Below are 27839 nucleotides of genomic sequence, written 5' to 3'. Positions count from 1 at the left end.
TCGCACAATTCAGACATTTTTACCTAACAACGGTAGGCAGAATATTATCGGCAAGCTGATTGGTCCAAATAAGCGGTATAGTCTAATGGGCCGTCATGGCCGTAAATTGACGCACCGAACCGAAATTTTGCGGCGCCAAACCGAAAATCGAACCGAGAAAAAAGAATCGAAAATAACCGAACTTCGGTGAACCGTTGCAGTCCTATTTACTTCATACATTAATTTTAGATCATCACTTCATTTTCTATAAATTTGTATTGTTTACAAATTTATAGAAAATGAAGTTAAAAAAAAAGAGCACAAAATGAACTTGAAAAAAATGATGGTCTGAATACCTTTAAAAATATCATGGGAAATGGAGCATTTTGCTCTATAGGAGCACATACTCTAATTTCATTTAAATTTTCAACCACTTTAGTTTCAAAGGTTTCAATAGGTGCACTGTGCTTGTGTGGAGGAAGGGTGAAGTCTGAGCATGCAAGAATAAGAGACCTGGTCCAAATTTCATAAACAATATCCGACTCAAGCTTATGTGAAAACTGTATTTGAGCTGAGAAAAAAACATAATTTGTTTTTGACACTTGCCCACTAATTCTTAATGTGTTTTAGAAACATATTGAGAATGAGTGGGCAAGTGTCCAAAACATTTTTTTTATTTTTTTTGGACACTTGCCCAAAATCCGGAATTCTGGAATTTTGTCACCCCTGAGTGAAACAAGCAGAGCAGACCCAGATCTTTAGGAGCTGCCTGATCTGGGTCTACTCTGTTTGCAAGGGCGTGAAAACACGTGATAAACAGGTAAATGGTTGAGAAAGGTGCTAATGAAATTTTCACATGATGTCACATCGTCACCTTAAGTCCACAAAAATGTTACTCCTTCAAAAATGCGAGGGCGTTACATCTTTGTGGATTTATAAATGCGACAGCATGTTGTTATAAAATAGGCACAAGTGGCTAAAACTGCTTCTGGATAAGAGTGGGTGTATCCTTGAAATGTTCTCGAGATATTTTTATCCAGTTTTGAAATACTTTAAAATATGATTTAATAAAATGGAAAGCTTTCGTAACACTGACACGATACTACCAGGAAACACGCTGATTAAACCCGGAAGTGGTACTGTGGCCGTATCTGCGATGCCCATATATTAGACATTCCCCCTGTTCTAGGAATCCAAACATCCGGTTGCGATTCTAATAAGTGGTCAAACATAGGAATAGATTGAGAAATGGATATTTTAGAACATGCAATACACACCTTATCTTAAGCTCTGATTAATTATACACAATTGCTAGTCAGGACTCGTCAGGATTTGTCAGTGCTTTACAAACATCTTTCACAACCAGACAGCAGTGTTTGGAAAATTTAAACACATACACACTTGTTGACAGTTGTTAGATAATACTTAGTGACGACAAACTTGCTTTGCCTATGTGTTATTTTTGGTTGTCTTCGTCTGCTTTCGGATTATACACTGACGAGCAATGAAAACGCAACAAAGAATATATGCTTCAATATCTTTTGAATGCAAACATATACACATCTCTTAAGGTCGTCATTTCATCTAGCAAAGTGTTAAGATTTAATGCCTGCAGAAAAAGAAAATTTAAACAAGGCATTGCCTGAGAGACGGGTGTGCAAGATGTGGTACCCAGAGCAACACAGTTACCACGCCTGTGTCAAGCTGACTGTAACTTCAATACGATGGCTACGGCGCAACACGACAATTTGCAAAGCCGATGACAACTTCCACCGTAGTCCCTAAGTCTTCTTGACACAGTTTCCAATGTTTTGGTTTACCACCGTGTCCTGACCAAGTCTTCTGTCGTCGATTGGGCTGCAAGGAATCGATTACGTTAACGTTGGTAGACATTCTGTCTTGACGGCGTTGCACGCTGTGTACCTTGTCATGGACAGTCTGAAACGGAGCCCGTGACGTTATACCGTTCAATTTGAAGACTGACTTTTCGATTGTTTTATCGTGTCATTGCCTATTTCTTAGAGATTTGCTATTTCAGGTGATTTTCATAAAGTAAATCAACGCACACGTGCAATAAAAGTAAAAACGAATTTTAAAAACGTCGCTAAGAAAGCGTGCGCGTCGCGGACGTTGAATACGCCAGAAGTCCGGCCGTAGTCAGTCATGGTTGATTTCAGAAAACAAAACCCATTTCAGGGAGTAGCATAGGTAACTAATATGAAATATGTCTTGGTCTGTTGTCTACGAAAATGCACGTTTTGTAGTTACACTCAAAAATACTTGTTGCATTTTCATTGCTCGTCAGTGTACCCACTCCCCTATTGTATGTTGATTGTTAACTCATATCAGAATGTCAACCAGCTTGGATCCGAATGGGACGTCCAATTACTCGGCGTCTCATTTGGATTCAAGTTGTATGCTTATGAAGTGATACGATGATGTACAGGAAAGAAATAAAAAAATAAACCATTATTTAGCATTTAAGAAACAGATTTTTAGGGAAGGAGCATTAAACTTCATAGAAAGTAATATTTAGAAAGTTTTCTTGCACTAGAATGCCTGATTTTTTTTCCTGGGATCTATACTGGCTGACATAGGAGTTATTCTATGAATTAAATTATTTTGAGTTACATGTTAATGTTCACATCTACCCAATAACTGATAGAGACACATTCTAACGCATCTAGAGAATGTAGAATGTGATATTTAAAAACACGATGAAACATGGAAACTTTGCTCCTAAGGAGCAAATTCTCCATTTTACATCATATTTTCAAAGCTATTCACAAGCAAAAAAAAAAATTGAATTATTTATAGAAAATGATGTCATCATCTATATAATAGTACATCAACTAAACGGTTAAGGTGTTATATTGCTACGTTAAGGTTTGTTGTTACTGTGTATGGAAAAAAATAAGTATAACATATACCAATAACGATAGCTTTTCCACTTTATTGTGATGTCCCAATATATTGCAATATTGGGTCAAAATATATAATATAATATACAAATATACACGAAACACGGTGCGTGTATATTTGGCGACCCAACAGTGAAATTGCGACCCAATAAATGTGTTTAGGAATACAGGTTGCAATCACGTATTTGACCCTGCAGATACATTTAAAACAAACAATTATGTTGGGTCCTTATATGTTGGGTCTTTGACCCAATATTGAGGTATGCCCCAATAAATACACCGTGGACCCAATAATTCGGGTGTAAATATAAACAGGGCCCCAATATTTTAGAGGTTTTAAAACTATATATATATATATATATATATATATATATATATATATATATATATATATATATATATATATATATATATATATATGTCTTTGGCGTTTGCCCATTGTCACTAAACCGGGTTTATGTTTAAACTTTTTGATACTGAGCATGTTTCTGTAGCTTTTTGCATAAAACTGAAGAAGATGAAAGCAAAATATAAACGTGTTTCAAGATGGTAGGAGCTACCTATAGGGCCAGCATATTTGCGAAATATTTTGAATAAGATTCAAATTTGTTTCAATCCAAAAGCTCTGTATTATGGCAACCGTTTGCACTTGCATGTATATTATGAGTCCCAACTATGACTTAATTCAAATCTCAATCCCTTACATGTTTTTTTAGAACCGAATTCCTCTGAATATGCTGTAAAAAGCTGTGATCAAATATGTAAGAAGACCAGTTCTAGATCAAAATATTATTTAAGCATATGCTTCCGTAAATGTTACAACAAAGAGCTTTACTAACTAATATTTTCGGCTGTATATATCTTCTTTAAAATCTTGACGATTTTAATCAACATATACTTCACTAAAATATTTTTTAACAAGTGAAAACACATATACAATTTCATTTAGAACTTTTAATGCTATGTAGTTGAGATTGAGGTTTGACTAATGTATTTTCGTAATATTTGGCCCACGTGTTATCTTGATGTTCAATAGCAATAGTTTGTCACGTCGTTTGCAACATTTTTATTTTGTTCTTCACCTTAAAAGGCTGAAAACTGCCAGTGTTTTTCTTTCTTCTACGTCTACAATAACGTGTAAAGTACCATTATTTATGATTGTATATATTGTCCCTAATTTGTCTATTTACTTAAATTACGATAAATCTGATAAATTACTGTGTATAGCGCGGAAGATGATTTCAATGATATCCAATGGTTGCATCGAATATTTCATTTGATTGTTCTGCCATATATATATTGTAGTTGTAATTGCTTGCATGACTTTTACCCGTTTTTGCTTCGTGTTATCCTTTCATGTTCTTGTTATTATAAAGAATGTCACCGCAGAGAAAAATCTCACACAGACTTTCTCACGCTCTTTTGTGTGATATTGTTTTATTTTAGTAGCATGCATGCATACTTTTTACCGATGTGGTTCCATTTTAGGTCAAGTAGCTGTATATTGCCCTTTGTCTCTGCCAAACATCTCAATATTTGTTGTTGTTTTTTTTAGATACTTAACAATGCTTGTAAATACGTATGTGAAAAACTGGAACATCGTGTGTCAGTTTACATTTTTGTATATCAAACTTTGAAAATAAAATAAAATTGATAAGCATCACTGTCGGAGTTTGTTTCTTTGTATTTCATTTCAGTTCGAATATTGTTCCTTTCAAGGAAAGATATTAATTTTGTCCAGAAATGTTGTACTGGGGAACCAATCCATTAAAGATGGTTAATATACTCGATTTTTATATTACAGAAACCGCAGACTGTATAATTGGCGAGTTAATATTTAAACAAAATTTTATTATGGCCAAAATTTTCTTAAGATATTTATACCGGAAGTTGCATAATCTATTATAGATTATAAGTAAGCAATTATGTTATGGTATGTATATCATTCTTTTAAAGTTCGTCTTCCAGCTAGCTGAATGCAAGAAAATAATGCATGTTTTGAATTGTGTAGATCATATAAATATCTTAATTGCAAAAAAATCATAACATCTGTGATTTCTTAAGTCAAAATTGATTCTTCCCAATATGTAGATTGACCTTCGCATAAATAACTACATAAAAGAGCATAGACTTTTATTTATGTCAATGTGCATTTGTGCTGACCTAAGTACAAGTGATATTGGCTAAGGCAAAGAATTATAAATGTTTTATTACATCGATATTTAGCAAACAAAAATGCACTTCTGAACCAGTAGGAGGGTAGATATCGGACACATTTTGCTGACGCTTAAAGATGCATTTCTCATTTGCTGAGATATCTGATGTGCTTGCTTATTAGCTTTTCTCTGTCATCTTAAATATTATTATACATGTTGTTTAAATGCCTTCAAAATCAGTATACACAAACGGAACAATTTTGTCTTATTCTAGTTTCACAATATGAGTTATCGGGTAGATTCTTAAAATGTTGCCATGAAATATATCACAAACACCTAATTGATTTTCAACAAGCTTTTGATATGTTTCTTACCAAAAATTGGAAATCTTCATTCTCCGATTAGCGTTCCTGTCTAAGAGCTCCAAATGAAACTGTTGAGTTTGTTTGAAAAATTCATATACATGCATTCAATCTCAAAGACATTTAGCACTCAAGTAGCCAGATCTACATTTGATGTCAAATTGAGATTCAATAACGTGCCATCGTGGTTATCAAATTAATCTGTTTCAGAAGCATGTAGGTTCAGCTCTGTTATAAAGGTCGCACCAAATATGTAATTGATGCTTTATAAACTGTTATAGAAGCCACAGGGATAGGGCCTTACAGAGATTAAACAAGAAACACAAAACGTTTTCACAACACAGACAGATCAAAAACGTGATATCAATAAATATTTGGGGGGGGGGGGGGGGTGCTACCGCCCTGGAAGGTCTATGAAAGCTGCGTTATATTGGGTGTATACCTAGTTGATGCGCGAACAACCTGACTTGCCCAAATATGAATACCAATACTACCATCTAAATGACGTACGTCAGGCAAAGAGGGCTGGTTACTGGTATCATGTTTGCATTTGGTTAAACATTTTAAGAAATATGTTGATTTTTGGTCAAGAATCTTGATAAATAAAGATGCATAAAGAAAATTCAAACACACACTAACATAACTTTTCGAGGACATAATATAATTAAATACAAATTACAAGAAACCGTAACCGCTTCACGTACACATTGCATGGCAACCTCTCTAATAACATTTTCCGCATTATATACATAAATGTAGAAACAATCAAAGAATGGTCTTTTGTAAATTTTCTTTTCTAAAATATTTCATAATACTTAAGAACAGTCGACTTGAATATTTGTACTTTGACAAAACCCGCTCTATTATGTCGTCTGTATTGTGTGTTCTAACATACCATACCATGCACTGTCTCCACAATTGGGAGAAGAACCTTTAAACAATCATTTACCTTCCGTTCTGATTAATTTCTCTCAAGTGTACGTATGAATGTTTTTATTCGTCATGCATGTATCTGTCCATGAATAAAATATGTTTAAACTACTTAAACACGAAATGCTGCGTATGTCCATTTTTGCAATCCATTTAAAAACATTTTGACGGAAATAAAAATCAATTCGAAAAGGCTTTTACTATTTATTTTATGGTCACATTTATTTGTAGTTTGATAAAATATGTTAAACAATCTCTATGAAAAATAAACCCAGCTTGCATTGCAACGAAATGAGGAGCATTTATCAAGATCGCATGGATGTTTCCTATAGATGCGCTTTTGTTGTGTGTGTTCTTAAATTGTGTATCAATATATTGATTATATATGTGTCAACAAATGGAAACAAACTTATATCGTACATGTATATAATATAAACATACTTTTAGTACAATTAGTACAATTAGCTACCGAGCTTTTTTCTGTAGTTTTTCACATAAGTTTTACAATGCTTAGTTTTGGGTTTAACCTAGCATGTTTGGTAGGTCACCTATAACCTTATTTCTGTCAGTTTTCGAACCGATCATATAAATGTACAAACACTTCTTAGGTCTTCGGGCATAGCTTAATTCCACAGAAACCTGTACTTAATTTAGTGATCAGAGCGCGGATAGTGGATACAGCGCCGTGTAGGTACACCACGCGTTTACTTCAATAGCTATAAAGACAGAGTCTTGGTCTAGGTGTACATATGCATTTTGTTTGTGGCAACATGGTTACACAGTTTGATTGGAATATGTTCTTGAAGTATGGTCAAGGATAAAATGTTCAAACTTGTTCATAAAGCAGAAGATATATCGTGTCGCGACCCTTAGAATTACGATCCTTTTGTTGATCCCCCAAAGCCCTGTTCAATTTCGGCTGCATTATTTACTCAACAAACCTTTCGTTTCTAACACTAGTAAAATATCCGGCTGATTATACCGCTAAAAGAACAGTTCTGGATAATCACTATTAGGCATGGAAAAATGACATGTGTTGTTGAGAATCATTAGACTAGTTTGAATGGCGTTTATGTTAGACGCAACCTTTCAAAGAAATATTAATCATTGAAAATGGACTAAGGCAATTGGAAAGTAAGTGATTAAAAACTTCTGACTCTGATCATTATCTTGATCTAAGATTTTGCTCTGTGTCCTTATAATTGCAAACAATGATCACCAGATGCTTTAAAAATATTCATCACAACGCCTTAGCTCATTAAACGCCCGGAACTGGCTAACAGACATAGTTATAGAAAAAAGCGGCATAATTAAAGCTCAATTTTAAACGTGAATTCATACTGCAAACAACTAGGTGTAACATTGTTCAAATCTCAAATGGTGGATAGTCAAGTGCGTTCATATACGTTAATATGGATTTGGTTGTTTTATTTTAATGTTTTAACTTCAGTGATTGGCTATCCAAATACACTGGTCGACCTTTCAGTCACAGATCATGTGTATAAGAATGACCTTTGATATTGTAATAGAGAAACTAATCGTTCGTTTCAGATTAAAATGGCAATAAATTGCACATAATTAGCAACAAAAGCTATGTTTACTTTTGTGTTAGCAGCCAATATATTTTAACTTGTTTTCCTTTGTCACGGAATGACGTCACAATTGTAGCACTCTTCCTTAGGTGCTTAGCACTGCTATAACAATCAAATGATCTCATCGAAAAATGTTGTGTACTGGCTGGTAAACAAATCAATAATTGATGTGAAAAGTCATGCATAAAAGGAAAGGCAAATTCTTAAAATTTCTGTAAAAGTTGTTGTTTTATAATAGCCATAGCGAATTTCACTTCTTATCATACGTTGCACATGCTTTACTGCCTTGGATACCAAAACAGTGTACCGGCAGGCCCATGTCTGGTCCTCACAAAAGATAATAGCAGGATTAAAACAGCATGCTGCTTCAGCGGTCGGATTTGTGACAAAATACCTTGGGACAATCAACATATAGTTAAACATTATACCTGACATAAAGTCCCTTCTTTATATATATATTATCTCGATCTGTCCGTATATCACTGTATTTTGATGAAAATCCAGTTTTATGACGTCAGCGGTCCATATTATATTATTGGCCGGTCCGGACCTCGCCAAAAATGTAATATGGACCGCTGACTTCATACAATTGGTTAGTGCGGCTCTGCTATTTTCACAACGGCGAAAACTTGTTCCAAGTAAACATAATACGGTTTGTTAAATAAAACACAATTAAATCGCTTTAAAATATTGTCTTGTGATGAAAAGTGTTCGGTATAATATAAGAAATTATATAGCACACCACTTCGGGCCATATGGCATTATAAGGACCGGTCAGTCAGTCCCATTGGTGAGTGGACCTCGGCTAACGTCTCGGTCCATATACACCTTTGGTGGCTGACTGACCGGTCCTTATAATGTCATATGACACTCAGTGTAGTATTTCTTTATTATACAAGGCGGACTCGTTAAACCATTATGTTACCCAGACATTTCCATTGGGTCGTATTTCCTACGCCATAAAATGTCATTAAGGTCATATACTACATGAAATGTTAGCAAACCAGAACTTATTCCAATTATACTGTTGAAATAAAAAGTATATGTTTCGCAAATTATTCGAATGCATGTTTATTTTAAATAAAAAGAAACTAATATTTTCTTTATAACATTTCCTTTTCACTTTAAAGTTAAATTTAGTAACAACAAGAACTTAATAGTTTATGCCATGTGGTTTGTTTTATGTCTAAATGACAATTGTTGTTCCAGGCCCACTTGCTTTCAACCTAGATAAATACGTCTTTTTCGGATTTTAATTTTCTTGCGATCCAGTGAGAATTATTGTGTCTGTGATTGATGACCCTATCACAAGCCAAACTATTTTGTAGTCCTATGAAATACAAAAATGAGCCATTCCATCTTAAATTGCCGTATGTTTAATATGACATTAGATGTAGTTTAGTTCAAGCGATGATTGATTGGGAGTCAAGTTAACATTTCATGCAAAAGCTTTTAATCAGTGTGGTTTACTCCTGGGATTAAAGCTTTGACCCAAATGTGTTTAGTAAAACAATCGTAATCTTAACAAAACACAGCTTCGAATGTAACATCCGTTTTTGAGCGGGCAATCATACATTTCTTAAAGACGTTGGACACAGTAAAACAAACAGGCATTATCAAAAACAGAGTCATCATACACAATTAACTTACTTGACAAATAAACAATAGTTTGGAGAAACATATTTGGAATCATTATTTTAGTCGGAAATGTGTATCTTATTTTATAAATTTACAAGAATAAGCAAGAATTAAATTAAAATTTGAAATGAGCGGCAACAAACTGAGATTGGTGCCATTTAAATGGCCTAACTATAATATTTATTATTATATATAAGTGAAGGCTTAATTTATTTTACAACTATGTTAAAGAAATTTATATTTTCACATGTTAAGTACTTTTCGTTGGTGCTATGTTGTGTGAGAATAGGCTCTTGTGTTGTGGTAGAAACTGGACAATTTGGAGAAAAGACCTATTGTCCAGTCTCGAGACACAGACCTAATAATTAGTGAAAAGGTTTTGGCGACCGTAGAACAAACAAGTACACTTCCAAGGCCATGAACGTCCAAATTGTCAAATTAAATACCCTTGACTCAACCCTGTCACAATTGATGTTGATTATTAGTGTCCTTTATATCAATAGCTTTACCCTATGTTTAAAAGAAATGAACATGGCAAAAAGGTATTAGCAAATATATTTTCACATCAATGTGAGTAAACGGTCCTAGTAAGCGAATGCTCACGTTCCGCGTACTTTCGGTCTGTTTTGTTAAAGTTTGACTGACGTTTGTGAAGCCTGTCTGTTTTGTTTCAATAACGTTACGTGTATCTATTTAAATGTGTGTTGTGCCACTAAACAAGGTCCTGAATGATTGGCTACTGTGTTTGTCCCTGTAGTTTTTATGGTTCTATTGGAACGAGTACGTGTAACCTTCTAGGGTTTAAACCTATTTTTAAAATCTTAATTTCATTTCAAAGTACAGATGAACATCCATCTAAGATTTTTGTCAACTGATTAACCTATTTGTATTTTAAGTACATAAGTTCTGTCAAAATGCTTTTAAAACCAGTACCGTTTTTATACTATATTCTAATGAGTTTTGTTTTTCTTTGACGAGTTTATATATCATAGTGTGTATTTCGGGTACAGACTCTTTTTTGCATCTTATCCTGGGCGGTATATATTTGTGTCTGCAATAGTGTTATATATGAATAAAAGTCTGTTGAATATATATTGCAATACTTGTTAGCTTCAAAACGGAAAATAATAATTGCATTTAAATCATTGAAATGGCTTGGGAATAGAGTCGTTTCTTTTATAATAATAGTTTTGTTCAATAATTACTCAAGAAAAGTGTTATAATTGCTCCCTATGAGTTAAATATAATTGCAAGAATGTTGCAATAATGATGAATGTTAGGGTCAGTGTGATGTTGAGTACATAAGTCCCTATTTGTTCTGCTGAACAATGCAGGCACATGATTTCGCTGCTGGACTTATACCAGTAGTTTCCCTTGCATCATTAACATAAGCGCGCCTTGGATCATTTCGAGAGTGTTTTTGTAATCGTCGCCTTCCAAGGTTTCCAAGAATATTTTATTTATTTTTACATACTTCTGCTTAACCAGAAATTAAATTCACACCCGCTCCTTTTTCTGAGAGAAGTCCTTGTTTGTATATGGTGCAGGCGGACAGCACCAGTAGAGGTGTGTTTTTTTATCGGCGTATGGCAATACGAGTACCAATTTAACGACTTTTAGGATCTAAAAATGTCTACAGGAATCAAACTCAGGTGTGGCAGTTGTCATCAAAAAACGACACTAGACATAGAAATTCGTTTGTTCAGTGATAAAAAAATATCGGTTTTCAGCTCGAAAAGGCGTAAAATAGTAGTGATCTGTCAATTTTTCCCAATAACTTTGTCGGCTAGACCGTTGTAAAGCCTCTGGCAGATATATCATTTAAACGTTGGAGCTTGCGTTGGAAGGTACCACAACTGAGTTTAACAAGCAACCGTATCCACTATGAACGCACGAAGTATTAGGTATGGAATATTTGAATGATAAAGCTGGGACTGAATGGATGTTCAATTTAATTTTGCTTTGTAATTCTTAATAAAAAACACTTGCTTATTTACTTAAGTATACATTCACAGGATTATTTATAGCTGTTTCGTCTACGGACATATGTAATTCACTGAATAAAACAGGTTGGTACAAAAATGGTATGTTCATTTGTTTCCTTTACAAAAAAATAGATTACCTAAATTTAATTCTTTTAAAAGCATGCCAATCTTTATATCAAAAGATATATGCTTATTTTTATTTTATTTTTATTTTGGAATTACCCTTCTTCGCTTACTTGCAAAACGGCAATGCAAATATTTATAACAATATTTTTACAAAGTACATTACTGTGGTATAATTTGTAAAATGACAAAGATATTGCACATTAAAAAACTTTATATGTGATATCAACGTTAGTATTAAAGAGGTGGTCTTTTGGGGATTTCTGTTGAATATTCGAAACACTGCTCCATTTTGTTAAAACGAAGAATCTTTTTTTAAACAACAGAAAAACAAAACTTAAAACAAAGCAAACGTGCAATATTTGTTAGTTTAATTATATACTGAAATATAAAGGGTCAAGTCCTTTTAAAATCAAGTTTAGAGGCAAGTTGTTTTAGGCCTTACATAGGCTGAACGATAGAAAAACAACGCCACAATAAAACAAAAACTATCATTTACTTGAAATATTCGCAATTAACGGTTGGTAACTGCCCCGAAAAGTTCAGCGAAAAAGATGTTCACTGGATTTTAATTTTAAAATACGAATATCCAATCTCACCCTGGTACACTGTGCAAATGCTTGATGCACTTATCAAGATTTTCAAAAAAAAGAAAGTCTTCAAAAGGCCATAGAAAACCGAACAACCTAAAATAAAACCATGAAAAACACTATATGAATCAAACCAAATTATTAAATTTGTGTCAAGGTGATAATAGCTACTTATATAGCAAGCATAATTGTGAAATATATTTTAATTTGAAGATATTATTGAATCTAAAAGCACTTTACTCTGGTATCATTTTACACTTGTATTTATATAAAGTAACAAATCGAGCTCTTGAATGTTTTAACTCCTTTTTCCATTTTTTTCCAACAAAACGTTTCGATAAAAACCTTTTATAAATATTTTTAAGAAAATAATAACTGTGAAAAATTACTTAAGTAAGCGTTTAAAACAATGAGCTGTAATCAATTACATTTTATGCTGAGATATGTTCCTTTGAATCCCTAACAGTTTTAATCAACGAATCCGATGATATAATGGCTTTCAAAAAGTTAAAACGCATATTCGTCTTTTAATGATTTTCAATGAAATGTGGGGAAAAGAGTTCAGATTGGGATTTATGTTTTACGTTAGATCTTTCGTGATATTAGAGCTTGATGTTATCTTCTAGTTTAAAAGGAGTAGTTCGACACGTCGTTTTGCATACAGTTAAATTTTTATCATCATTTTAATTTTATACATTTTTTGTTTCCTTAATACAATCTACTATGAATAATGGATGCATTAATTGTCCTTTATTTGACTTATTTCTTTTATATTGTCGTTGGCGATAAATTACTGTTTTACAGCTGAAAAAGATGTATTTAACGATATCCAATGGATGAATCTAATATTCCTTTTCATTGACATGCAATCGGTGATGAATTCATTCTATTTAAGCTGTTATATAAGGGCAAGACTTGCGTAACTTTTTTCCGTCACGAACGTGACCGTCTTGTTTTTCGGAGAAAATCATATCAAAACTATTATCACGCTATCTTACATTTTTTTATAAACTATATGACGTTATGCAGGCACTATTTTGGTTGATATTGATACGAATGTTCGCCGAGACATTCATTGCAAATTAAACTATGAAAACACAGATGATAATTATTTGTTTCAGTGAAAGATTGTTATACATTTCACGGAGTTAGCACCAAAGATATTTTTACGAGTGGCGTAAAAGATGTGTATGGTATTCACGAGGTAAACTATATTGCAATCTTTCACGGGTGCAAACGAATCTTATTAAATTACATGTCTAAATTGAAGTAATTAAAAAATTGAAAAACGCGCCAAAATGTATGCGCACGTATTGTCATTTCGGAAAAAAGACATCATTAAAATTGTGCACCAGCCCCGTGCGCACTGCCGTTTGACCAAAAATTAAAAGCTGCCTATACTTTTAAACCAGTGATAATCATAATGCTATTTTACTGTTTAAACAGAAAAATATATTTTTTCATTTCATTGAAAAATCTTGATAAATCACTAGAAAGGATATTATAGAAATTGTATCTGAACACACCCTCGTTAAAAGAACAAGTTTATAAAAACAACCTAACGTTGCCGCGTTAAAAAGCACACTTTTCGAAATTGGCAACACCACTATTTCCCAGTTTACGGTGAGACACGGTTAACTAAATGTCTTAGTGCCTACATACGCACTATGTAAAATCTATTATTCGGTCAAAGATACAATCAAGGGTCATTGTGATCTCCGCATGTATAATTAAGAATGTATTACATACTGAACGACACCTCAACCATTGCAGGTTATTATTTAAAGGCCACGTGCCTCAAAGATGTGTTTTATTGCACAATATAGACTGATATTACCAATAGGTCGCATCAATTACATCTTTTTAGTGACAATTTTTATTCAAAATCAATACATATGCATGTATACAAAAACATAAATTTTGAGTGACAAATCTCGAACAACTTACTAAATACTGCATTTATGGAAAAAATTAATAACTGATAACAAGATTGTAACAGTGTTTTTAGATAGATGAAAACCAACAAATATTAAATGATAGGTGAATTCTAATTTACAGTGATCTACTATAGTCTGTTAAGTTAAAATACCGTGTTTTCAGCAATATTCTATTAAACTAAACACGAAATCCTTCATAAGAACCATCGTTTTCGACATTTATTCATCCTTTTTTGGTATATTTAAACAAATGCATTAATTGTGGTAGATCTTACTTGGGAGTAATAGTGCATCTTTAACTAGAATTTGCTATTCACTATTTGATGCACGACTTGCCGGTTTGGATTTAGCATCTTTAATATCTGATTTGAGGTATCTAGAATACAACCTACATTTTTAATCAATAAAATTGCTGATAAGCAGTCATTAAGATCTTGACTTTATCATTCAGGATTTCAATTTTCGCGGGTGATTAAAGGTCCGCATACTGCCATTCATCCGATACACACACCCTGTGTCAGAATTTGCGTTGACAACGGCGAAGCAATTGAAATTTCATTCAAAACAGTTTGATGATCTTAAGTAAAATCTACGCTCACTCTGCCTAGTCTTAACCATGTAGAAACGATGCGTTTTATGTCTGAACCAGGTAATTAGGAAACAATATTCATGCACAAGGGAAATGCATTTCCGGTGAGTTTAGCCGTGCATGAAAATTCCGTCTGACACACCTTATGCTTCATCCAACATCTCACAACTTCTTATTATTTTTCTGTATGTTTATGACAGTGACATTTTGATATCCAATAAAAGTGAAATTGAATATATAATTGTACACAATTTCTAAATCAATATGTCATTCAATAATTGTATGAAATGGGATCTTTAGAGGATCTCTTGAATGTCAACATGAATATAAAATTGATAAGCGCCATGACGCTCGAAAACACTATCTCAGGCTCTTGTTGAAAAATACAAACATATGGTAATATGTCATATTTGCACAAATGGACAATTCAATGTGTGCAAAAAGATCAATCATTTCCGGTCCAGGTGGAAAAAGAAACTAACCCGGACATACCAAAGGTCAGAGTTCGTTCTATAATTTATACCAGAAGAATTTCTTCAATTTTCAAAATCTCGTCCTGAACGTGTTTAATAAATCCGGCAAGGTTTATTCGGAATAACACACTGAAAGGATAAGAACAACCTATGGGCACCTCTTGTGCCCAATTGAATGATATTCTGTTTTCAACAATCACAAGTCAATTATTGAGAAGCCAACAAATAATTACCATATGGACAAAACCAAACAACACTTACCGCCAGGTGCAATTAATGCTAAACACATTCTGTAACACAAGCAAACAATACACCCTTAGAAATGATATTTTAGCTTCCGATCAAATTCCTATTTATTTGACATTAAATATAGGTCATTTGAACCTTTTTATGAAATAAAATACGTTTTAACCGAACAAAACATTTCAATTAATATAAAAAGCAGTCTTTGATTTTGCATCCTCATCAACCTTAGCACCGTCCCCTATCTTTGATTAAAGTGGTACATTGTAATCTAAAAGGACAATCATTTGAATGGCGATAACTTGGAAACATTCTCGCTACACTTAACATTAGTTAAAATGAAATGTAAATGTATTTATGATGACATACTGTTGAAGCAAACAATGCATCGAGTGTATTACCTCAGCAGTTTCAGTTCAAGTGATGGAAACTAATGTAGACACCATTTCCTTATGTTCTACTAACAAAACACATATATTTCATTGATTAAAAATCTCTTACGAGGCTTTATCATCGTCGCGTGAACGGCTTCCTTGATCTATTATTAAATATATTTATTCAGCTTCGCTAGAAAGGAATTAACGGCCAGGGTTATTTCGTGGTAAGGATGTGTGGCAATTTTCATACTAAATATAACAATTTCTGTGAAAAGTCTTCAGTAATATTCGTGATATGAAGTTGATACATGATGTATTATTTTAATATCAAAAACGTCTCCTAGCCAAAACTGTAGTGTTCTATGCTTTTAGCGAGGATGTCGTTGTTCCTGCTTTGAATCTTAGAACGGCGCGAGAAAGTAGTGGTCTGTCAATTGACTAAGCCTTTGTTAAGCCTCTAGCAGATATACCACTTAAACGACGGAGGCTGCATTGGAACTACCAGCCAGGATTTACAAGTAACCAGATCAACGCTCGAAGCCAAATTGAGATTCAATAACGTGCCATCATGATAATCAAATTCATCTGTTGCAGATGGATTCAGGTTATACCGTAATTTAAAATTGCGATGCACAATCTGTGATTGACGCATAAATATAATTTGATTCAGCTAACCCTTGATGGGTGACTTCTGTCTTAATTTAGTGCATAATATTGCGTTGTAGAGAGCGTATATGATGTTTTAGATAAAACGTGTACGCACGTAGCTTGAATCTTCATTTTGTTGTAAGCAAATTCTTAAAAAATAAAAATCAATTTGATTTAAACTAATAAACATATATAGCTTTATCTTCTCCGCAAAAGGCTCATGCAATAATAACTCCTGTCTGTTTAGAGTCAACGGATACCGTAGTATTGAATGCCATAGAATACAATGGAAACTACACTGTTGGCCACAGTAGTTATTAATTTAAGAGGGGCACAAGGAAAGTGCACAAAAGTACGAAATTCCTTAAAGGTAATCGCTTCTGAATGTTTGATGAAAACGCTCAGTACGATGATGATAATGCGACAGTATGATACTACGATAACGAAACGAGATATAACGATATTACGACGGTGAAAATGCGACACTACGATGGTGAAAACACGACAGTATGATACTACGATAACGAAACGCGATATCACGATATAACGACGGTTATAGCGCGACAGTACGTTGTGAAATCGCGACAGTATGATACTACGATAACAAATCGCGATATCAGGATAAAATGACGGTTAAAATACGACAGTACGAAGTTGAAAACACGATAGTTTATCGCATTTTCATCGTGGTCCTATCGCGTTTTCGTTATTGTACTGACGCTTTATCACCATCGTACGGTTGCGTTTTCGTTTTCGTGGTTTCTTTTTTTAATCATTGTTATATGGAGTATCGCGTTTCAGATAAACAAGTTCACAGGCGATGACCCTAACGGAATTCCGTAAAACAGACACAAAACGAAACGCACTTAACGAATACACACACAGGCTAAAATAGATTTATTATGAAACGTTGAGTTGCCGTCGTGGAACGGTCTGTGAAAACGCGCACACGACCAGACACTAGCAATTACACGTACACATTGTGCATTGCAAACTCTTGTATAACATTTTCCACTTAACATACATATTGGAAATGTAGAAGCTGTCGAAGGATTGAAGACACGAATTGCAATTGTGCATTTCCTTTAAAATCAAATCGAATATGGAAATAAATATCAAATACAAAAACAACATACTGTATGGTTTAATTTAAATCGATATATTTAAAATATAGTGGGCATCTACAAAGAAATGTGGAAGAAATAAATAGATTGCATTTATGTTCTTAAAAAAATGTTAACCACTATCTTGAAATATATTTGTGTCAAGCAATGTAATTAAAAGTATACTATATATGTATAGACGAGACATGTAATATTATATAATTAGTAAATATTAAAACAATTAGTATTGTGTTTGTTCTAGTATGTACGGTTTCTTGTTTTTAACCCATGACCTACGTTCTGGCAATTTCATCAAGTAGATAAAACAACAATACTATTAGGTCTTTGGACATCGATTCATTTCAGAGCCAACTGAATTTAAATAAGTGGTCAAAGTGCGGATAGTGACTAGAGCGCATTGTAGTTGCATCAGGCGTTTACCTCAGTATTATTAGACACAGAGTCTGGCAACATGATAACAAGTTTAATTGAAATTTTTTGAACTGGTTTGAATTTAAGTTCCATGTAAAACGTTAAGGCATATGGGAAAACCTGTTCGTAAAGCAGACGAGATAATAAATCTCAACAGGTATAATTACGATGCTCCTCTTGTTTAAGACTTGTAGCAATGTTCAATGTTTGTACTCCACCAACCTTTCGCTACTCAACTCAACTCAACTATACTTTATTGTAAATAAAGGCCTCTGGCACAGAATACAACATAACATTGTATATAGTATATAATTTAAACAGTGCCCCCTTGCTATCTTGATTATCTATCGGTTTTCAATAGCAATCATTATTTTTGAAACATAATTTTGCTACTTCCTTTAAAGTGTATGCATCTTGGGTACTCATTAAGTTAATAAATGTTGACTGACATGTCTGACCATTGAACCAATTAAAAGGGTAATTTGTTCTTATTTCCCCGTATTGAGGTCACTCAAAACTAACAATAGTAATAAATGTGGTAGATTAGACTGCTGGAATGATAGTTCTGGATTACCGCTTGTTTTGCGTGGAAAAAATGGCATGTGTTGTTGAGAACCATTATGCATGAACTTTTTTGAGCGGCGTTTATGGCAATTGAAACTTTTCAAAGAGATATTAACCATTGCAAATGGACGAAGACAATTACAGAATAATTGTTTAAAAGCTTCTGACTCGGGTATTTATCTTTGTCTTCAATGTAGCTCTGATTTCCTTAACAATTGCAGACACTGATCATTAGATGATTGAAAACGCATTGAATCTCATTCACTTTAGTTCAGAGTCTGGTATTAGAAAACAGAATTTGATATCTGGTCTACGTGATCTATTTTCTCTGCAAATGTGCAAAGTAACAAGGAATGACAGCTTAGAGTGACGTCTGGATGCAGTTGAAGATAACGCCATGAATACGGATTTTAAAAAATGATGTGTAATCTGCTATCGAATCATGCTGACAACTTTTCATATCACATATAAAATATTTTTGTTGCAATATACAATCACAATATAAGCATTCTACTATTTATTATGTTCTTTCTAATATACAACCATGCAAGCTTAATTTGGTACCAAAATGTGAGTTATTTGTTGATATTAATTTTCATGCAAAAATATATTAGAACAGCGTATTTGAAAAGAGCGTACCATTGTTATGAATGTAATCCGAGTATCTGTACCGTGCAAACTTAATGAGGTAATTATGAAAGTCCAAATATGTACAATTTGTTGATTTTAACGAGTACCCTAACAGTTGTTATTTTGGCGGATTCCCCTTTTTGTTTTACTGACAATCGATTTGATTTCCTGTTATGAAATATTCATAAAGCTGCAAATATTTACCATTACACGACACTCATTCATTGATTAAACAGGGCTACAGTATACAACTTTCATTTTTAGCCAATGAAATTGCAAACATGCAATCATTAAGTATTAGGCTTAATTATTAAGAATTTCATCTTTAGCAGGCATTTTAAGGTCCGCTTACTGTCAGGTCTCCGAAACACACTCTCTGTGTAAGATTTTGTGTTGACAATGTGTCCGCCAATAAGGTTGTATTCGAAAGGGCTCGTCACTCTGCACATATTTAATCATTCAGATTTTACCTCATATCATCTAATAACCACAACGCCCTAGGAATCTAACTTTCGCAGCAAAATACCATGTGACCACATAATGGAAAAAATATACACAACATTGTGCTAACAATGTCGGCCTGTGGCCTCGCTGCGCTGCACTCGCTCAATTTTACTCGTTGTAACTGATATGGTGGTCGTGTAACCGGCGAGCGAGAAAGCGTATATATGCTTATTTTTAGCAGTTGCTTTCGCCATATGCGATTAAAAAGTGTTACCCACTATGCATGTATTCAAAACCTTGTGTTCCATTTATCCTGTTATATATTCATGTTTATTTCTATATTTCACTGAAGTTTTTTTAAACTGTAATCGTTAACAGACAGCAGTCATTGTGAGGCATCAACCGAACTCATTCAATAACTATACGATTATTAAATACTGCAGACTGATCACTAGAGACATCAAAGACGGTATCATTCTATTTCCAGCATCGGTTGCTAAAAGGCAAATATTTCGAACGTTGCATTATATGTTCAGTTATTTTGTGTGTAGCTCTCTTATATGAGAATAATTACTCTCTTTAACTCATACAAACAAGAAAATTACAAGCAAATGTTTCAGATTGCGGAAAGGTCATTGCGGCAACCAAGTTTCAACTTGTTTTCTTTTGTCTCGAAATGACGTCACTTTTATAGAACTTATGCTCATGTATCGAGCTCTGTTAAAATCATCAAATGATCTTATAGATGAGTTGTGTATACTGGCTGGTAAAAGAATCATTAAATGGTGCGGAAACACATCCATTGTTATGAACACTTTTTCGTTTCATAACAATCAGACCAAATGTAACTCAAATGCAGCCAAATGTGCACTACTGCCGGAGATACCAACAAGTTTATTTGGCAGGCCTTTATCCGGTCGTCGCAAAAGATGACAGCAGGATACAAACGGACTGCTGCTGCAACAATGACCTTTTTTTAGATGAAATGCCAAGTACAAATCAAGTATAGTTTATGATACAATTGTGGACCTGTTATACCACTATGTTATGTAGACATATCCATTCGGACTTATTTCCTTAAGCATAAAATGTCATAAAATCATTGCATCGAATATAAGGCAGCCAGATGTTGTTCCAAATATAAGATTGCAATACAAGGTGAATAATGATCGGCACGTGGTTGTAAGCATCATTATCGACTCGTGGTTAAAAGCGATTTGTAAAGTAAGCATTATGATCGACACGTGGTTGAAATCCTTCCGTTACGTAAGTATCATGATCGACACGTGTTTGAAAGCATTTTGTTAATTAGCAACATTATCGACATATGGTTGAAAGTGGGTTGAACATTATGATCGACTTTTGGCTGAAAGCTTTTTGTTACGATAGTTTCATAATCGACACGTGGTTTAGAGCTTTTTGTTACGTTAGTATCATGATCGACACGTTGTTAAAAGCTATTTGCTAGTAAGCATCATGATCGACACGTTGTTGAAAGCTATTTGCTAGTAAGTGTAATGATCGACACGTGGTTGAAAGCATTTTGTTAATTAGCAACATTATCGACATATGGTTGAAAGTGGGTTGAACATTATGATCGACTCTTGGCTGAAAGCTTTTTGTTACGATAGTTTCATAATCGACACGTGGTTTAGAGCTTTTTGTTACGTTAGTATCATGATCGACACGTTGTTGAAAGCTATTTGCTAGTAAGCATCATGATCGAAACGTGGTTGAAAGCTATTTATTAGTCAGTTTCATGATCGACAAGTGGTTGAAGGCTATTTGTTAGTAAATATCATGGCCGAAACGTGGTTGAAAGCTATTTGTTAGTCAGTTTCATGATCGACAAGTGGTTGAAGGCTATTTGTTAGTAAATATCATGGTCGACACGTGGTTGAAACCTATTTGTTAGTTAGTATCATGGTCGACACGTGGTTGAAAGCTATTATTTAGTAAGCATTATGATTGACACGTGGATGAAAGTTATTTGTTAGTTAGCATCATGGTCGACACGTGGTTAAAAGCTATTATTTAGTAAGCATTATGATTGACACGTGGATGAAAGTTATTTGTTAGTAACATGGTCGACACTTGGTTGAAAGCTATTTGTTAGTAAGCAGCATATCAACACGTGGTTTTTATGTTTTTGTTAAATACGATTAAAAGCCTCGGCATGTGTTTGTTGTTCCAATGTTTAATTGACAGGATTTGTCTGCAATTAAAGTAGTTTCAAACTTTTGAACGAAATGGTCTACATAGCATGTTGACTAGTAATTGGTTGGTGATGATCGTATTACTGTTGTGAAGAACTAATTAAGACCTCACTTGATATTAACTTAAAATTCAATTTGTATTTTAAAACATCGTTATCTTAACAAAACACAAAATTAACATTCATATCTTATCTCACAGAAATAAAACCGAATTACATTGTGTTCATTTAAACGATATGTAACCGAATCGTCAACCTACGCCCAATGTCTATTAAAACAATTATTTAAGTTGAACATGTTGATAGTTATTTTTACTTCAGAATTAGATTTAATCTTTAGTTCTAGTGCTAAATGAATAGATGGTTACCATTTTAGAAAAAAAACGCTACCCGGGATAATTTCGATCCATTGTTTTGATTAAGATTTTAATTTCGTAAAGTGTAGATACCATAGCATACATAAGTAAAGCAGTTATATAAAGAATTCAAAACGATTTTCGAAACTACTTTTAATGCAGACAAAACCTGTCAATGCATGCAATGTAGAAACGTAGTTGTCGTAAATTAACGAGAAAAAACACAAACATGACCACAAGTTGTTTTTATCGCTCTACATCTTGCATCTTGAATTTAGACAATTCATAATTTGCAAGTGCCGCTTGCCATTATCAGTCTTGAATGAAAATAATCAAATACTAATTATCACATACTAATTAAAGATATAGGCGTTTTACTACGTACCGATGAAACTAATCGTTCCCCCTTTATATTACGTATTTTATAGCCTTCTACAAAAACTGTCATATCATACCTATATTTCTGAATTATCCGCTGCTAATTTTTTTCATGACGTCATTATTGAAAGCTTATCAAACAGTACACACTCAGACGGTGCTACACTTTGACATTTAACTTAATGGTACAAGATTTCCCGATACAAACGACAATTTTGTAAATGGCGGCCTAGCCCTCTATTCGGTAACTGGCATGTAATATATAAAACTCTGTTAGTTAATAATTTGTCTGAATAAAAGCCGCTCGACTTCCTTGCAGTCTTCAATGACGTAGCTTTATTCTTAAAATTAGGTAAACAATTAAACAAACCTCATACTTTCTCATTTCTGGAATTTAGCAGAAAAGTAAATGCCAGTTGTCCTTATTATAAAGAAAAGATGGCACAATTATGTATAAATTGTTTAAATGCGATGTAAATTTAAATATTTTGCATGGACTTTGTATTTTATTTAGATTTTGCTCCAATATAATTACGTATGTCCTATCATTACATACGAGCTTCTTCTTATACAGTTTGATGTTTTAAGATTTTTTTTTTTTTTTTTTTAAATTGAAGTTGAAAATGAAACAAAACGTTTGGCTAATGATTTCTAAATATTAAGACAGATGTAAATGCTCTAAGATGATGTTGGCTTATATGCTTGAAAAATAAGCACTTAATTCAAGAATCGAAATGATTAAAATCAATGTAAATTTTGTGCATTATGTTTAGATTTATAATCTTATAATAGCAGTTTTATGAGGTTATACAATGAAAAAAGCTTTGTAAAAATTCATCATCTATCGTACATCATTTTACGGCAGAGTTCATTTTATATTATACATAAACATTGTGTTTGTTCTTTCGAATGACCCAGCGATAGGTCAAGTCCGTAACATAATTGACTGGCATAAGTATCCGATAATGAACTACTCTTATTTAGTTCCTGATAATCTTGGAATAACCTACATTAATTGCAGTAGCATTAGCAGCAGTTTCGGTTATATATCTCAACTAATTAGCAAGACCATTGTAAATTATGTTATTTCCATTACTATATGTACAATTACAATTGCTCAGGGTCAGCATCGACATTGTTGGCATATTGCCAACTATAGCTGTACAACTTCATCAAACTTACAAACTTGAAGGGATTAAACAATGATATGTATTAAAATCTTGTCTTATTTAAACTTCTTTTTAATTGATACCAAGTTGTTTATCTATAGTATGCATTGTAAATTTCATTGTTCAACTTCATATTTCTGTATGATATCATACGAAAGGTAGGAAGTCTTAGTCTAAATCTACAAAATGGCTAGTATATAGAAGTATTCCTACATTCATCATCTTCTTCTTAAAATGGCCATAATCTATGTCTTAATATAATTTCGGGCTCAGGCAAATACAGCTAACCTCGGACAAATAACTAGGCCAATATGAAATCACCTAATTAATAAGTATTTTATTAATTAACTATTACCATTTTGGTTAAAAACATTCTTATCACTTACCTTTAGTTCACATTGAAGACGTATTTTAATACCCTTTATCCATTCATAGTGTCAGTCTGCTATTCTAGACTTGACTTTGCTGATTTTGATATGTATCCTTACAGTGACATTGCACATACTTATGAATAAAGCACTGTACAATGTAAGGAAGCATGTCTTTTCGTCTTAATTTCGTAAATCGTTTGCTAAAACGTCAAATGTTTCACCTTCGGCGTCCATTTTGTCGGTGTACAAAATCATAATAGTCGTAAAATCCACCAACGGGTTAAATACAACTGTAATATCTAGCCATACAACGTGGTTCAAGTATTTACTAGGTCCAAGTATTCCAAATAGAGTTATACGAGGCACACACTTTTCAAAACAGTCGGAAAACGGAAAACAAAATGGCTACCATTAAAAATAATTTACAGCATACATGTATTTTTCATATTAGGCGAGTTTCGACAGCCAATGAAAATGGCCCATTTTTCAAATCCTATATTAGGCGAGTTTTGTAGCCAATCATATCGGAGGAAACTCATATTAGGCGAGTTTTGCTGATATTGGCCGAGTTTGGTCGATATTGAGCGAGTTCTGGCATATATTGTCGTCAATTGTCTGGTATTGGTACATCAATTGTGTCTGTATCTCGTCAAATACGTAATAGTTGATTAATAAACCCTAATATTAACTGCCAGATAGCTTCCGTTTGACGTCATAACTAAACTATTGCGACCTAAGAATACATTTATCAACCTTAAGTCAGCCAGAAAAACAAAACTATCTTAGCAATAGTAACATCGTCATCAATCAAAGATTCTGTTTTTAGACAAAAAAAATTCTTACCGAATATAGACGTAATGAACACATACCTTCCCGCTCATAAAAAAAAACACGTCACGCAGATATTTTCATTCACATCTGTATGCGAACGCTAGTTTTTATGCAGACAAAACTATGTAAAGACCATGATTGGTGGCAATCACGCATGCAACCAAAGCGTTGAGTGTGACATATGAAGAAGACACGGAGAATATATCATTTCATCACAATTATAAAGAAAATCATGCTGTTTATCTTTTTAAGGCTTTCTTGACAAAAATGACATTCACTTAACATTAGTGTGATGGTAATAAAGTGAAGGCTATCAATAAATAAGATAAACTATTTATATTTACTCAAACCTGTTATCTTTATTCGCTTGATTCGACAAAGGGAATTGTTGCTAATATTCGATAAGTTATATAGACGTACATAAATAATAATATGTGAATTCAACTCAATTATAATTCCTATGCAGTATTAGGCCGTTATCAGTACACACTGTACCATAACATACACGGTGAATGGCAATTGACATTTAAGTTCCTATCCGGCCATGATTGAAGCTCCGTTCAGGATTAATTATATACTCGATATTGCATTTCGAGATCACAATGACCCTTGACTCTCACGTTTGACCGCGTAACAGATTCACCATATGCTAGAAATCACCAGTAATACGATAGAGCAATGCCAAAGGCATTCTTATGTGGAGGAAACGAGGTAGGCACACAGGAATAGTCAACATTTCAGATCACAATCATACAATACTTATTGGTATACCTACAATGCGTTCTTGATTTGAAATTTACTGTCATTTAAGAAAAACCTGAAATAGACCAGCAATGCGAAGTATGTATAAACACGAAGTATACAACTTAAAATAAAAAAAAAACATTCAAGATTTGTACTATAAGTACCATTTCTTTGCGTTCAGAACATTATCGACCCACTACTAACAAATACTAATTAATAAAGTAATAAACCATATCAGCTACTAAAGGAACATGAAACTGGCATATCGTGGGACGGGTAACTTGCAGTTTACTGGTATTTCAGATCTAACACACTATGGTGGCGGCTTTAAAGCAGGGACAAAAAATATTCGATATCTGATTGTAGTTCTATATCAGTATTTGTTTCCTCACGTTGTAATATTTATGCAACTGTTATGACATGTTAAATACATGAGTGGCTAACTCACTCGATATTAACCGACTCATCCAGAAGCTGACTCGTGTCTATAACGCAATGTACTTTTTCTCTTTTTATAACAAAATGGAACGTTTTGAATTTCATCTTTTTATATAAATCAAAGTAAACCTATTAACGAAGTTTAAAAAGGCATTCTTATTATTCGCCCTCTATAGACAAATCAATGTCATATGCCTTTTCAATTAAGTAATGCAAAGATGGAAAAAACAATATAAGTATCAGTTTAATGGCTTGGAAATTGAATTATTCCTTTTGGGGTTATTATTTTATTCAGTATTGCTTCCGAAGAATGTAGAAATTGTCTAGGGAGAAGTCCAATAATTACATGAAAGCTTCCAAGTTGAGAGCATAATATCATCAGACGTTAAGGACGAGTTTTCCATTTGAGATAGGAGAAAACATAAAAAGCTATAGAAGACTACGATGTATTACGAGGGTTGCGCGCAAAACCATTGATGCATTATATCAAATAGAGGGTGCAACGACAGTCTTGCGCTAAACGTATCATCGATGGTGCGTCGAATGTGAGCAAATATGTGTGTTATCTTAAAAGCTCTAAATACTTGCAAACATTCTTTTATTTTTTAAGAGTTAAATTTTTGTCAATGTCAAATTCTTAACCTTTTATAGGAGTTTTCGTTAAAACCGTTTCGGTTTATATTTAACTGTGATATCTTATTTACAAAATTGATAATTGGGTGTGACTTTTCGAAAAAACAAAATATAGGTGTTACATACAGTTTTATTAATCAGCATAACTGTTTTGTAATGAACTGGTAAACGATAATGCTCATATCACAAGACGTTCTGTGGGATATTAGTCGTGTTTACCATGCTCCGCTAGTTAGACTTTACGGTAAGGTACGTTCCTCTTTAGAACCTTTCAGGGCATCTGTGATCGATAGGAAACAGCACTGTTTTTCATGATTGTAAGACATAATAGTAGATATGTTTTATGTTTGACATTAACTTGGAGTGCATTTGCACTAATGGGATTTAATTGCTTGTAACTGTAATATCATACCCGTATCTAGTAGAAGTTTTCTACAGCTATGTTACATTGATGAGTCTTTCCCAGGCACAGAATCGGAGTATTGATGAAACAAATCGCAAATGCATAGCTGTTTCACCAGTTTGTCTGAAATAGAATATAAAAACAGGCAGGTAAAAGTTAGATCTCAATTCCATGTAAAAAAAACTAAGATAAATCAATTAGCAAAATATTCCAACTCTGACATATTTATATACGGCTCTGGCCCTAATTTCTTGAAAATCAATAAAGCCAAACAGACTTAATAAGCTTAGTTTAATTAGCCAAAATATATACTTAAATTGATTTTTGATAAATGCAAAATGGTTTATAGTAATTATCATAACGATGATTCCTATTTTAAATATAACAACCTTAAAAAGGTTAATATATTGCATCAAGTATTAAAAATAAATAGTGACCTTAGCATAATGATGTTACTGGGAACGTTTCGAGAAATTGCGGCCTGGTAATCACTGAGCGAATAGAAAGCGTAAACTAACATTCATATATCGTATTCATAAATCTTCAAGTCATGCTTATACATTCATGAAGAATGATCTTTCATAA

General features: G+C 33.4%; 1 protein-coding gene across 3 annotated transcripts in view; it reads left to right on the top strand.

Moving 5' to 3' along the window:
- Positions 1–27839, top strand: part of LOC128233943 (FMRFamide receptor-like) — a 75285-nt gene that overhangs the window by 23057 nt on the left and 24389 nt on the right. Inside the window, exon 1 of one of the 3 annotated variants that reach the window (XM_052947844.1) lies at positions 11417–11482. The exons of the other annotated variants lie outside the window; for them this stretch is intronic. The gene's annotated coding sequence lies outside the window, so the exon portion shown is untranslated. Of the gene's footprint in view, positions 1–11416; positions 11483–27839 lie in introns of those variants that run through there. 3 annotated transcript variants of the gene reach the window in all.

Source organism: Mya arenaria, chromosome 5 (genome assembly GCF_026914265.1).
Source record: "Mya arenaria isolate MELC-2E11 chromosome 5, ASM2691426v1".
Taxonomy (NCBI): Eukaryota; Metazoa; Mollusca; class Bivalvia; order Myida; family Myidae; genus Mya; species Mya arenaria.
The sequence above is the reverse complement of the archived record's forward strand: the minus strand, read 5'-3'. Positions and strand labels throughout refer to the sequence as shown.